A 13,484-nucleotide genomic window follows, 5' to 3' on the forward strand; every position below is an offset into this window, starting at 1 on the left:
GATCAAAATAATTGCATATAATATTATTTGTCAGACAAAATGGAGGGTGCCCCCTCTTACCCCACCTCTGGTTATTCACACTTTTTGTGTGATCCTTCTCCTTAAGTATTCAGGACCTGCAATTTGCCTCTAGCCAATAGAATATGGCATAGGTAATGTGATGTAATTTGCACAATTACATCACACAACACTCCATCTTGTTTGTGGACTCACAGTACTGACTTTCCTTGTTCACTTTGTCAGGGGAGTGTGTAATTTCCTCAGTTCTGTCTTGCTGCAGCAAAAATTTGAAATGGCAGACCAGTGTTACAGTTCAGATACAGCTCAGTTTTATTTGGCAAGCAAAGGAAGATACATCCCCGAGGTGTAAGGGGCAACCCAAAAGAAGAGAGAGGCTTGATTTTGGCTCCTCTTTTTATATATTTTGTCTCCTCCTCCTGAGTCTTCCCTGTGTAAACTTAGCTAGCCAGGAGGGCTGTTTGTTTTACCTGAGGTCCTCACTCCAGTCCTCAGACCTTCCTTTGTTCAATTTTATGGGCTTTTCCCTTCTTTGTCTTTTAGCCACCACCATTTTGGACTCCCTTTTCCTATTCTGACTACCTAACACTGTCATTCAGCCAATCCTAATTCTAATACATTCATCTAGTGTGGATTGTCCCCAAACCTCACATGCCACACCCATCATCTCTTTTAGGGAAAAAAAAAATCTTTCCACTTTTTCAACATAGTGTCATTTCTTCATTTTGTAATATTTTATTACCATATTCTATATTTTTCTGTTTAGCATTTTGAGATTCTTACAGGGATTTTATTCCTTCTTGGTTACTAACATACAAAATGTCTAGGATAATCATTAAAGATAATTTTTGTTTAATATTTTTGTGAAGGCAGTTATTGAAAAGTATCAATATATCTGCTTAAAATATGTACTTTAATGAAATTTGACAATTCTGTCTTCTGACTGTATCACCATAATAACTAGTAGCATTTCAAATATCAAGGAATTATTTTATATTCTGCAACTTTACCAAATTTAATGATCAACTCTAGTAGTTTGCTGGTAGCATCTTTAGGATTTTCTATGTATAAAATTGTATCCAAATGGCTATTATCAAAAAATTAAGAAGGAGCAAGTGTTAGAGAGGACATAGAGAAGAAGGAATCCTCCTGCATTGTTGAAGAAAATGTAAATTGGTACAGCAATTATGGAAAACAATATGCAGATTTCTTAAAAAAAAATCTAAAAACATTGCTACCACATGATTCAGTAATTCTACTTCTGAGTATTTATCCAAAGAAAACAAAACGACTACTTGAAAAGATAAGTGTAACCTTATGTTCTTTTCAATGCTATTTACAATAGGCAAGATATGGAAGCAATCTAAATGTCTACCAATAGATAAATGGATAAAGAATCTGTCTGCAATGCAGAAGAGCTGGATTCAATCCCTGGGTTGGGAAGATCCCCTGGAAAAGGAAGAGAAGGGAATATTCAGTTCAGTATTCTTGCCTGGCGAATCCCAGGGACAGAGGAGCCTGGTGAGCTATAGTCCCTAGGGTTGCAAAGAGTTGGACATGACTGAGTAACACACACACACACACACACACACACACAGACACAGACACAGACACAGACACAGACACACACACACACACAGACACACACACACACACAGACACACACACACACAGAGACACACACACACACACACAGACACACACACACACACACACAGAGACACACACACACACACACAGAGAGACACACACACACACACACACACACACACAGAGACACGAAATCTTGCCATTTGCAAACACTTGGATGGACCTGGAAGGTATCATGCTAAGTGAAATAAGTCAGACAGGGAAAAACAAATACCACATGATTTCACTTACATGTGGAATCTAAAAATCAAACAAACAAACAAAATGAACAAAACAGAAACAAACTCATAGATATAAAGAACAAACTGGTGGTATCCTGAGGGAAGTGGAGTTGGTGGACATATTGAATAGGTGAAGAGGATTAAGAGGTACTAACTTCCAGTTATAAATAAACCTTGAGGATATAATGTACAGCATAGGGAATATGGTGAATAATATTATAATAACTTCATATGTTAGTGGATTGTAACTGGACTTATGCTAGTGATCATTTCATAATGTGTAAAAATACTGAATCACTACATTGTATACCTGAAACTAATATAATACTTTATAACTCAATTAAAATCTTTTTAAATAAAATTCTTACTATTTTGAATAACTTTTGTATTCTTTACTTTCTCTATCATATTCCTTTTCTCCTTGAGTTTTACCAGGTATTTCCTTGATTTTCCAGATCATTTTTAATCTGTGTGTATGTATTAGTCAGCCAGTTGTGTCATATTCTTTGCGACCCCATGGACTTGTAGCCTGCCAGGTTCCTCTGTCCATGGAATTCTCCACGCAACAATATTGGAGTGGGTTGCCATTTCCTTCTCCATCTTCACCCCTAGAGACCACCTAAAATGAAGTCACCACAGATTCCAAACCAAAAGCACCTAACACATATATTGTAAAAATTTCAGATAAAATAAATCTTATCCTTCTCAAGTCTGGAGGGTTTCTGCTTATTGTCCCTGAGAATGTTTTATAAGCAGCAACAGATTTGAAAGGTTATTAGCTGCTATAGTTGGTTTTCTTTCTAAAGTCCCGAGTCAACCAAAAACCAAAACAAAATAAGTATACAAAAAAATTGGAGAGTGTAGCTTTCCTATATCCCCCTAGCTGGCCAATGGTAAATATAGGACACAAATTAGATTCCTGAATGAGCTTCAATGCTTGCTCAGATAGTTCCTAGTATCAAACTCCAGTGATATTTCTTTGCTTGGTTCTTGAATTTTCCTTTAGAAAATGTGGAGGTTAAAATATATCAAAGTCCAGAAAGAGGATAGAATCTTTATGATTTCTTCATTTAGAAATCTGATGGGGGCTTGGTTGGATCATCTAGGGTCTCAAAGACATTGAGTTTCAACTTTGAAACCCAACAGTCCACATTCAGAAGCAACATGATTCATCAAATCAACACCAACCAAAAGCAACATGAAATGAAGGTCACAGTTTTGGAACATGAAAAGAACACACACAGATCTCACCCACTAATCCCTGTGCTGCAAAAGCAAACATTTGCTTTGAAACTTTTCCAAAAGTTTGAATTAGCAATTTTTAATCCATAAATGATGTTATTTAGTTTTGCATGCTTTTAAAGACTGCATAAAAAAATGGTACACATATCTTTTGCTATTTTTGCCTCTGATAGATGTTATTATGTTTGCTGCTTATTACACAGATATTTGTATTTTAAATATGCAGCTGAAACTTACTCCTATTCCATATGCCTATACTATATGGTTATAGCATAATGAGTCCATTATGGGAAATATCTTAGAATTAACTTTCCTCCCATATTAGTTGCAATGGAAACAGAGCTCCTAAAAAAAAAAAAAAAAAAAAGAAACAGAGCTCCTCTTTGCCTTGGAAGAAATGAGAAGGGATGACATATTCTTCTACTGAATTTGAAGATTGAAAAATTACATCTGATATGAATATCTAAAGTTCTTTCTTCTCCTCCCTGATGTTAGACAGTAGACAAAATTAATAGCATTCTGATATGTATGCCTAGTGTAAGGTTCAAAAAGTTATATACATCTAAGTTTTTCATTTAACATTCATGTATAACCAAAAATGCTGAGGCATCTTACTATATTCTCTGCTACAGCCTTTCTGTGAAAGGCATAGCTACCTCTGTTCTCCGTGAAATATACTCACTTGCTTGCCAATTCAATACCATCATGGAGTGGACCATCAAAGGGGAAATTCATTTATTATAAAATTAATAATTAAATTGTTACCAAAGAATTCCAGATAACCAGAATCCTTTTGATGTGCTAGAAAGGCTTTGAAAATGAAGAATCAAAAAACAGCTGGTCTTAGAAGAAAGCATAGGCAGGACACTCTTTGACATAAATCAGAGCAAGATCCTCTTTGACTCACCTCCTAGAATAATGGAAATAAAAACAAAAATAAATGGGACCTAATTAAACTTAAAAGTTTTTGCACAACAAAGGAAACCAGAAACAAGATTAAAAGACAACCCTCATGATGGAGGGAAATAATTGCAAACAAAACAACTGACAAAAGATTAATTTCCAAAACATATAAGCAGCTCATACAGTTCAATATTAGAAAAACAAAGCACCCAATCAAAACACGGACAGAAGACCCAAACAGACATTTCTCTAAAGAAGACATACAGATGGCCAATAAACACATGAAAAGATGTTTAACATCACTTATTATTAAAAAAATTCAAATCAAAACTACAATGAGGTGTCACCTTACTCCAGTCAGAATGACCATCATCAAAAAATCTACAAACAATAAATGCTGGAGAGGATGTGGAGTAAAAGGAACCCTCCTACCCTGTTGGTGGGAATGTAAATTGATACCACCATTATGGAGAAAAATATGGAGATTCCTTAAACAACGAGGAAAAAATCTACCATATGACCCAACAATCCCACTATTGGGCACCATGAAACAGTCAAAATTCTAAAAGAAACATGTACTCCAATGTTCACTGAAGCTCTGTTTACAATAGCCAAGACATCAGTTCAGTTCAGTTCAGTCTCTCAGTGGTGTCCGACTCTTTGCCACTCCATGAATCGCAGCACACCAGGCCTTCCTGTCCATCACCAACTCCCAGAGTTCACTCAGACTCACATTCATCGAGTCAGTGATGCCATCAAGCCATCTCATCCTCTGTCGTCCCCTTCTCCTCCTGCCCCCAATCCCTCCCAACATCAGAGTCTTTTCCAATGAGTCAACTCTTTGCATCAGGTGACCAAAGTACTGAAGCTTCAGCTTTAGCATCATTCCTTCCAAAGAAATCCCAGGGTTGATCTCCTTCAGAATGGACTGGTTGGATCTCCTTGCAGTCCAAGGGACTCTCAAGAGTCTTCTCCAAAACCACAGTTCAAAAGCATCAGTTCTTCGGTGCTCAGCCTTCTTCACAGTCCAACTCTCACATCCATACATAACTACTGGAAAAACCATAGCCTTGACTAGACGGACCTTAGTCGGCAAGGTAATGTCTCTGCTTTTTAATATACTATCTAGGTTGGTCATAACTTTATCCCAAGGGGTAAGTGTCTTTTAATTTCATGGCTGCAATCACCATCTGCAGTGATTTTGGAGCCCCCAAAAATAAAGTCTGACACTGTTTCCACTGTTTCCCCATCTATTTCCATGGAGTGATGGGACCGGATGCCATGATCTTCGTTTTCCAAATGTTGAGCTTTAAGCCAACTTTTTCACTCTCCTCTTTTACTTTCATCAAGAGGCTTTTTAGCTCCTCTTCACTTTCTGCCATAAGGGTGGTGTCATCTGCATATCTGAGGTGATTGATATTTCTCCCGGCAAATTCCAGTTTGTGTTTCTTCCAGTCCAGCGTTTCTCATGATGTACTCTGCATATAAGTTAAATAAGCAGGGTGACAATATACAGCTTTGACGTACTCCTTTTCCTATTTGGAACCAGTCTGTTGTTTCATGTCCAGTTCTAACTCTTGCTTCCTGACCTGCATACAGATTTCTCAAGAAGCCGGTTAGGTGGTCTGGTATTCCCATCTCTTTCAGAATTTCCACAGTTTATTGTGATGCACACAGTCAAAGGCTTTGGCATAGTCAATAAAGCAGAAATAGATGTTTTTCTAGAACTCTCTTGCTTTTTCCATGATCCAGCGAATGTTGGCAATTTGATCTCTGGTTCCTCTGCCTTTTCTAAAACCAAATTGAACATCAGGAAGTTCACAGTTCATGTATTGCTGAAGCCTGGCTTGGAGAATTTTGAGCATTACTTTACTAGCATGTGAGATGAGTCCAATTGTGCAGTAGTTTGAGCATTCTTTGGCATTGCCTTTCTTTGGGATTGGAATGAAAACTGACCTTTTCCAGTCCTGTGGCCACTGCTGAGTTTTCCAAATTTGCTGGTGTATTGAGTGCAACAATTTCACAGCATCATCTTTCAGGATTTGAAATAGCTCAACTGGAATTCCATCACCTCCACTAGCTTTGTTCGTAGTGATGCTTTCTAAGGCCCATTTGACTTCACATTCCAAGATGTCTGGTTCTACATGAGTGATCACTCCATTGTGATTATCTGGGTCATGAAGATCCTTTTTGTACAGTTCTGTGTATTCTTGACATCTCTTTTAAATATCTTTGCTTCTGTTAGGTCCATACCATTTCTGTGCTTTATCGAGCCCATCTTTGCATGAAATGTTCCCTTGATATCTCTAATTTTCTTGAAGATATCTCTAGTCTTTCCCATTCTGTTGTTTTCCTCTATTTCTTTGCATTGATTGCTGAAGAAGGCTTTCTTATCTCTTCTTGCTATTCTTTGGAACTCTGCATTCAGATGCTTATATCTTTCCTTTTCTCCTTGGCTTTTTTTCAATTATCTTCTTTACATAACTATTTGTAAGGCCTCCCCAGACAGCCATTTTGCTTTTTTGCATTTCTTTTCCATGGGGATGGTCTTGATCCCTGTCTCCTGTACAATGTCATGAACCTCATTCCATAGTTTATCAGGCACTCTATTTATCAGATCTAGTCCTATAAATCTATTCCTCATTTCCACTGTATAATCATAAGGGATTTGATCTAGGTCATACCTGAATGGTCTAGCGGTTTTCCCTACTTTCTTCAATTTAAGTCTGAATTTGGTAATAAGGAGTTCATGATCTGAGCCACAGTCAGCTCCCTGTCTTGTTTTTGCTGACTATATAGAGCTTCTCCATCTTTTGCTGCAAAGAATATAATCAGTCTGATTTTGATTTTGACCATCTGGTTATGTCCATGTGTAGAGTCTTCTCTTGTGTTGTTGGAAGAGGGTGTTTGCTATGACCAGTGAATTTCTTGGCAAAACCCTATTAGTCTTTCCCCTGCTTCATTCTGTGTTCCAAGGCCAAATTTGCCTGTTACTCAAGGCAACAGGTGTTTCTTGACTTCCTACTTTTGCATTCCAGTCCCCTATAATGAAAAGGACATCTTTTTGGGGTGTTAGTTCTAAAAGGCCTTGTAGGTCTTCATAGAACCATTCAACTTCAGCTTCTTTAGCGTTACTGGTTGGAGCATAGACTTGGATTACTGTGATATTGAATGGTTTGCCTTGGAAACAAACAGAGATCATTCTGTCATTTTTGGGATTGCATCCAAGTACTGCATTTCGGACTCTTCTGTTGATCATGATGGCTACTCCATTTCTTCTGAGTGATTCCTGCCCACAGTAGTAGATATAATGGTCATCTGAGTTAAATTCACCCATTCCAGTCCATTTTAGTTCACTGATTCCTATATATATATGTATATATATATATACATACACATATATATATGTGTATATATATATACACACACACTCACACAATGGAATATTAGCCATAAAAAAGAATGAAATTGAGTCAGCTCTGGTGAAGTGGATGAATCTAGAGCCTATAATACAGGGTGAACTAAATCAGAAAGAGAAAAACAAATATTGTGTAGTAATACATATATATGGAATCCAGAAAAATGTTATTGATGAACCTATTGCAGGGCAGGAATGGAGATACAGATTTATAGAATGGACCTATGGACACAGTGAGGGAAGGAGAGAGTGGGATAAATGAAGAAAGTAGCATTGACATATATACACTATCATGTGTAAAATAGATAGCTGGTGAGAAGTTGCTTTATAACACATGGAGCCCAGCCTGGCAGTCTCTGATGACCTGGAGGAATGAGATGGGGGGAGGCGAGGGAGACTCAAGAGGGAGTGGATATATGTACATTGTTGTTCAGTTTCCATTCGTGTCTGACTCTTTGTGACCCCATGGATGGCAGCACACCAGGCATCTCTGTCCTTCACTATCGCCTGGAGTTTGCTCAGTCATGTTCATGGGGTTGATGACGCCATCCAACCATCTCATGCTCTGTTTTCCCCTTCTCCTGCCCATAATATATGTATAATTATGGCTGATTCTTGGATAAGGAAATGGCAACCCACTCAGTACTCTTGCCTGGAAAATCCCATGGATGGAGGAGCCTGGTAGGTTGCAGTCCATGGGGTCACTAAGAGTCGGACACGACTGAGTGACTTCACTTTCACTTTTCACTTTCATGCATTGGAGAAGGAAATGGCAACCCAGTCCAGTATTCTTACCTGGAGAATCCCAGGGACGGGGGAGCCTCGTGCGCTGCCGTCTATGCAGTCACACAGAGACACAACTGAAGAGACTTAGCAGCATGGCTGACTCTTGTTGTTGTACAGCAGATACCAACACAACATTGTAAAGTAATTTTATTCAATTAAAAAATAAATTAAAAAAGTCAGCTGGTCTAATATTTTGTCTTTGTAATGTTTATATTCTAAGTGACAGCAAAGTTACCTCCAAGTAACAACAAAAAAAGGGGGTAAAATTTCATCACTGATTAAAGGTCCAATCCTTTAATCCAGAGGTATTCATTACTACAAATACCTGAGTCAAGTTCTCATACTTCTAACCAAAGGGCAGGGCACTGAATCTTAAATCCCTCATTGCTACATCATCACTAAAGTATGGAAACACTTCCTAAAAAGAAAGGGAAATTCTGCTGGATTGCTGGACTGTTTTAGCTTACATACTCAGGATCTAGGCTGTCATTTACCTTATGATTACAGTATTGTCCTGATCTCATAGCCTACCTCAAAGATGGAAAATATTTTGTCCAGTTGAGTAAAGCATGTGAGACTATTGTAGCAGAAGGTTCTCATTTTACATTGTTTTGGTTTGTAAATTCTGTTTTTTTCAGTTTCTAGTAATAACCTTCTTTTGATTTCCCAGTTGCAGGTTCTCTGGTCACACCTGTGAAGATGAAGACAGTATGGGATTTTCGTTTTAAATGTTTTCACTTTCTCTTCCTGTTACTGTTTATCCTGGAATACTGACCCTTGGATTAAGTATGATAAAGGTATCATTCATAGAAGCCCATTTTTAGATGCCATGTAGAGATGACGATTAACATAAAGAAGTGAAAGTGAAGGTCACTCAGTCGTGTCTGACTCTCTGTGACCTCATGGACTATACAGTCCATGGAATTCTCCAGGCCAGAATACTGGTGTGGGTAGCCTTTCCTTCAATTTTAAAAGGACATTTTCAATCCTTTAAGCCAATATGACTGGCAACTCTTCATTCATAGGTCCCTGGGTGATGGCACTGCAGATAAACACACCAGGGAAAGGATTGGGAGCTATTTTCTCTCCTGAGATTGGAGAAAATATGACTTTTTTCTCTCTTTTTTCATGCCTATAAAATATTGTCTTAAAGATAAATAGAAACAAGCATAGCCATACCAATGTATCCTTATAAAATGAGAAACAGTCTCATAGACAAATGATATAATGCTGTCTGATTATAGTAATTAGCTTGGGGAATAGGATCTGTTGACATAGTTTTTTTTTTTTTTTCTCAATTCTTTTTATTTTATTTTTTTACTTTACAATATTGTATTGGTTTTGCCATACATCAACATGAATCCGCCACGGGTGTACACGTGTTCCCATCCTGAACCCCCCTCCTACCTCCCTTCCCATACCATCCCTCAGGGTCATCCCAGTGCACCAGCCCCAAGCAACCTGTATCCTACATCAAACCTAGACTGGCGATTTGTTTCTTATATGATATTATACATATTTCAATGCCATTCTCCCAAATTATCCCACCCTCTCCCTCTCCCACAGAGTCCAAAAGACTCTTCTATACATCTGTGTCTCTTTTGCTCTCTTGCATACAGGGTTATCGTTACCATCTTTCTAAATTCCATATATATGCAATAGTATACAGTATTGGTGTTTTTCTTTCTGGCTTACTTCACTCTGTATAATCGGCTCCAGTTTCATCTACCTCATTAGAACTGATTCAAATGTATTCTTTTTAATGGCTGAGTAATACTCCATTGTGTATATATACCACAGCTTTCTTATCCATTCGTCTGCTGATGGACATCTAGGTTGCTTCCATGTCCTGGCTATTATAAACAGTGCTGCAATGAACATTGGGGTACATGTGTCTCTTTCAATTCTGGTTTCCTCAGTGTGTATGCCCAGCAGTGGGATTGCTGGGTCATAAGGCAGTTCTATTTGCAGTTTTTTAAGGAATCTCCACACTGTTCTCCATAGTGGCTGTACTAGTTTGCATTCCCACCAAAAGTGTAAGAGGATTCCCTTTTCTCCATACCCTCTCCAGCATTTATTGCTTGTAGGCTTTTGGATCACAGCCATTCTGACTGGTGTAAAATGGTACCTCATTGTGGTTTTGATTTGCATTTCTCTGATAATGAGTATGTTGAACATTTTTTCATGTGTCTGTTAGCCATTTGTATGTCTTCTTTGGAGACGTGTCTATTTAGTTCTTTGGCCCATTTTTTGATTGAGTCATTTATTTTTCTGGAATTGAGCTGCAGGAGTTGCTTGTATATTTTTGAGATTAGTTGTTTGTCAGTTGCTTCATTTGCTATTATTTTCTCCCATTCTGAAGGCTGTCTTTTCACCTTGCTTATAGTTTCCTTTGTTGTGCAGAAGCTTTTAATTTTAATTAGGTCCCATTTGTTTATTTTTGCTTTTATTTCCAGTATTCTGGGAGGTGGGTCATAGAGGATCCTGCTGTGATTTATGTTGGAGAGTGTTTTGCCTATGTTCTCCTCTAGGAGTTGTATAGTTTCTGGTCTTACATTTAGATCTTTAATTCATTTTGAGTTTATTTTTGTGTATGGTATTAGAAAGTGATCTAGTTTCATTCTTTTACAAGTGGTTGACCAGTTTTCCCAGCACCACTTATTAAAGAGACATAGTTTCTGATGACTTTTAAAATAGTCTTTCAGTCACTGGTCTGTTTAAATAAAGGTCTCTTCACTAACAGTGTCTGATCTTCCCACAGACTATTAATACCTATGTAGTGTGTATGACTTAGTGGTGAAAGCAATGGCACCCCACTCCAGTACTCTTGCCTGGAAAATCCCATGGATGAAGGAGCCTGGTAGGTTGCAGTCCACGGGGTTGCTAAGAGTTGGACACAACTGAGCAACTTCACTTTCACTTTTCAGTTTCATGCATTGGAGAAGGAAATGGCAACCCACTCCAGTGTTCTTGCCTGGAGAATCTCAGGGATGGAGGAGCCTGGTGGGCTGCCATTTATGGGGTTGCACAGAGTCGGACACGACTGAAGCAACTTGGTGGAGGTGGTGTATGACTTATATCTAATATCCTGCCACAATTTAACTAACTGATGTCCAACAATTAATGTCCTCTTTTAGTATTACTCTTAAATTTTGCTTGCTGGTTTCATTATATTCTTTAATAGAAGTATTGAAACATTTTCTGCATTCTATAATAAAATACTAGAGATAAATATTTCTGGACAAAATCATGTTGATTTCCCTCTCCATAAATATCCATGTGCAAATGCACACATACACACCCCAAACACAAACTAGGATTTCAAAACATATGTTTCATTCATTAAGGAAACTTTTAAGAACTCAGGATTTTCTGTATAAAGTATATAGCCTTAACTATAAAGGGCTTTCTTCTTCCAGTAATTAGTGGCTTTAGGCTTATTTTCTACCTCCCTGAATGCATTTTTGTTGCTTTGTTCTTAAAGTAATGAACTAGTCAAGTTTATTCCCTTATTGTTCTTTAATCTAAAAATACTCTGAAAGATTTTCCATTTCATCCTTTTAATGTGAAGCTTAAATTGGGTGGAGAAAATGCTCCTGTTTTCATATATTATATAACCTAGCTTCTGATACTCTTTTTTAAAAAAATGCCCTCACAGGCATGCTTTTAATTACCTGTTACTCTATGTTGTTTTTCTTGAAGGGATAAGCTCACTTTATTCATTATTGAGAAGTGTGCAAATGCACAAGTCACATTTTGTCCATTGTCTATTCTAGTAAAAAATGATGATTTGTGAAAATGCTGCTGTTCAACTCACAATTTAAACCATCATACAAGTTCTCTTGTCAGTGAAAAGGTTTACCCAGACTTCTCCTTTTGACACAAAAAAATATCAAAACATTGTTTACCCAGGGATCAGGAATTAATGAAACTAAATAAAAGAATAATAGTTAACATATTTTCACTTAATAGATTTTCACTAAGACCTCTCTTCAGTGAAACAAGAATTTTCCCCCTGGACAGCTGAAGAGAAAATAATACAATGGCTAGTATGAGTTTAGTTTCATGGGCTTAATACCTGCTAAGCTGCCTGACAGCAGTTTTACCTTCCACTATTCATGCATAGTCAGTATAAATGTCAACAGTGTAAACAAAAATATTTTCTGACTATTGGAAGGAAAATAGTTTTGACCTCATACCCCCATGAGTGCCCAGTTGACAGTTGGGGATTTGCAGATCGCATGCTAGGGATATCTGGTCTAGGGAACTTGACTTTATCTCTTGTTCTGCAGACTTACAATATTTGAATAGTGAGTGGTTTTTGTCCCTGAAGTGTTCTTTTCTTAAAACTATCTTGGCATAATAAAGCAGAAGTTTGTTTCTTGCTGAATCCCTGTGTCTTATGAGATGTGTGAAACTTCAGGGTCATCGTCCTCTATTTAGCAGCCGTTTTGACTCCTTTGTTCATGTAGTATATTCTCTCCACACATACAGGGGCAAAGAGAAACACCACAGGCAATGGCAATTGAAAGCCTTGCCCCAAATTGACCCTCAACATTTCTACTAATTCATTGGCTAGAGTCCATCACAGGACACACCTAACTTTGGAGGCATTGGGAATGTAAATTTGCAATGCCCAATCAGCAGGGAGAATCAATAACATTAAGAGGTTCTGTTATACTTCATGTCACTATATGTTCTTTTGTTAAATGTTTTTGGTGTTCCAGTGTGTTCCAAGTGTGCACCAGGAATTTTGCTAGGTATTTTTGATAAGAGATTAAAAGAGGTAATACTTGGGCTTGCTCCAGGGAAATAGATATGAATAGACAATATAATAAAATGTGATATAGGTTCTAATATGGTAAAAATATATGCAGTGTTTCACATGCTCATGAGATATGTATAAAGACCACAAACATACCCCTTGGCTTTGACTACCTAGAGTGATGTCAACCTTCACATGAGCAATTTCTGTGGAACCATGGTGGTTAAATCTAATTCTAACAAATGAAGAATTTGAAAAAGTTATAAGAACTACCTATAGAGTAACTTTAAATGAGTTGAAGGGATAACTTGAAGAAAAGTTATCCTCAAAGAAATATCCTCAGAGATAATGAAGAAGTGTATGTTTGATAAAGTCATGAGAAAGCAGGAATGGCAGAAAATAACTAAAGGAGAGGTCAAATAAAGCCTGCTTTTTTGCATTGTTGGACATTGACAACATAGTTTTTGGTGAAATGCCAATT

The 13,484-nt window shown here is 37.6% G+C and overlaps 1 long non-coding RNA gene across 1 annotated transcript; it reads right to left on the minus strand.

Annotated features, from left to right (window-relative positions):
- Positions 1-511: 511 nt before the first annotated feature.
- LOC120883281 lies at positions 512-12,942 on the minus strand. Its single transcript, XR_005725726.1, has 3 exons — positions 12,930-12,942; positions 5,086-5,087; positions 512-606 (listed from the first exon to the last, which is right to left on the minus strand). It is a non-coding gene; the product is annotated as an uncharacterized LOC120883281 (long non-coding RNA).
- Between the last annotated feature and the right edge of the window lie 542 nt (positions 12,943-13,484).

This window comes from Oryx dammah, unplaced genomic scaffold (genome assembly GCF_014754425.2).
Source record: "Oryx dammah isolate SB20612 unplaced genomic scaffold, SCBI_Odam_1.1 HiC_scaffold_24, whole genome shotgun sequence".
NCBI classification, from domain to species: Eukaryota; Metazoa; Chordata; class Mammalia; order Artiodactyla; family Bovidae; genus Oryx; species Oryx dammah.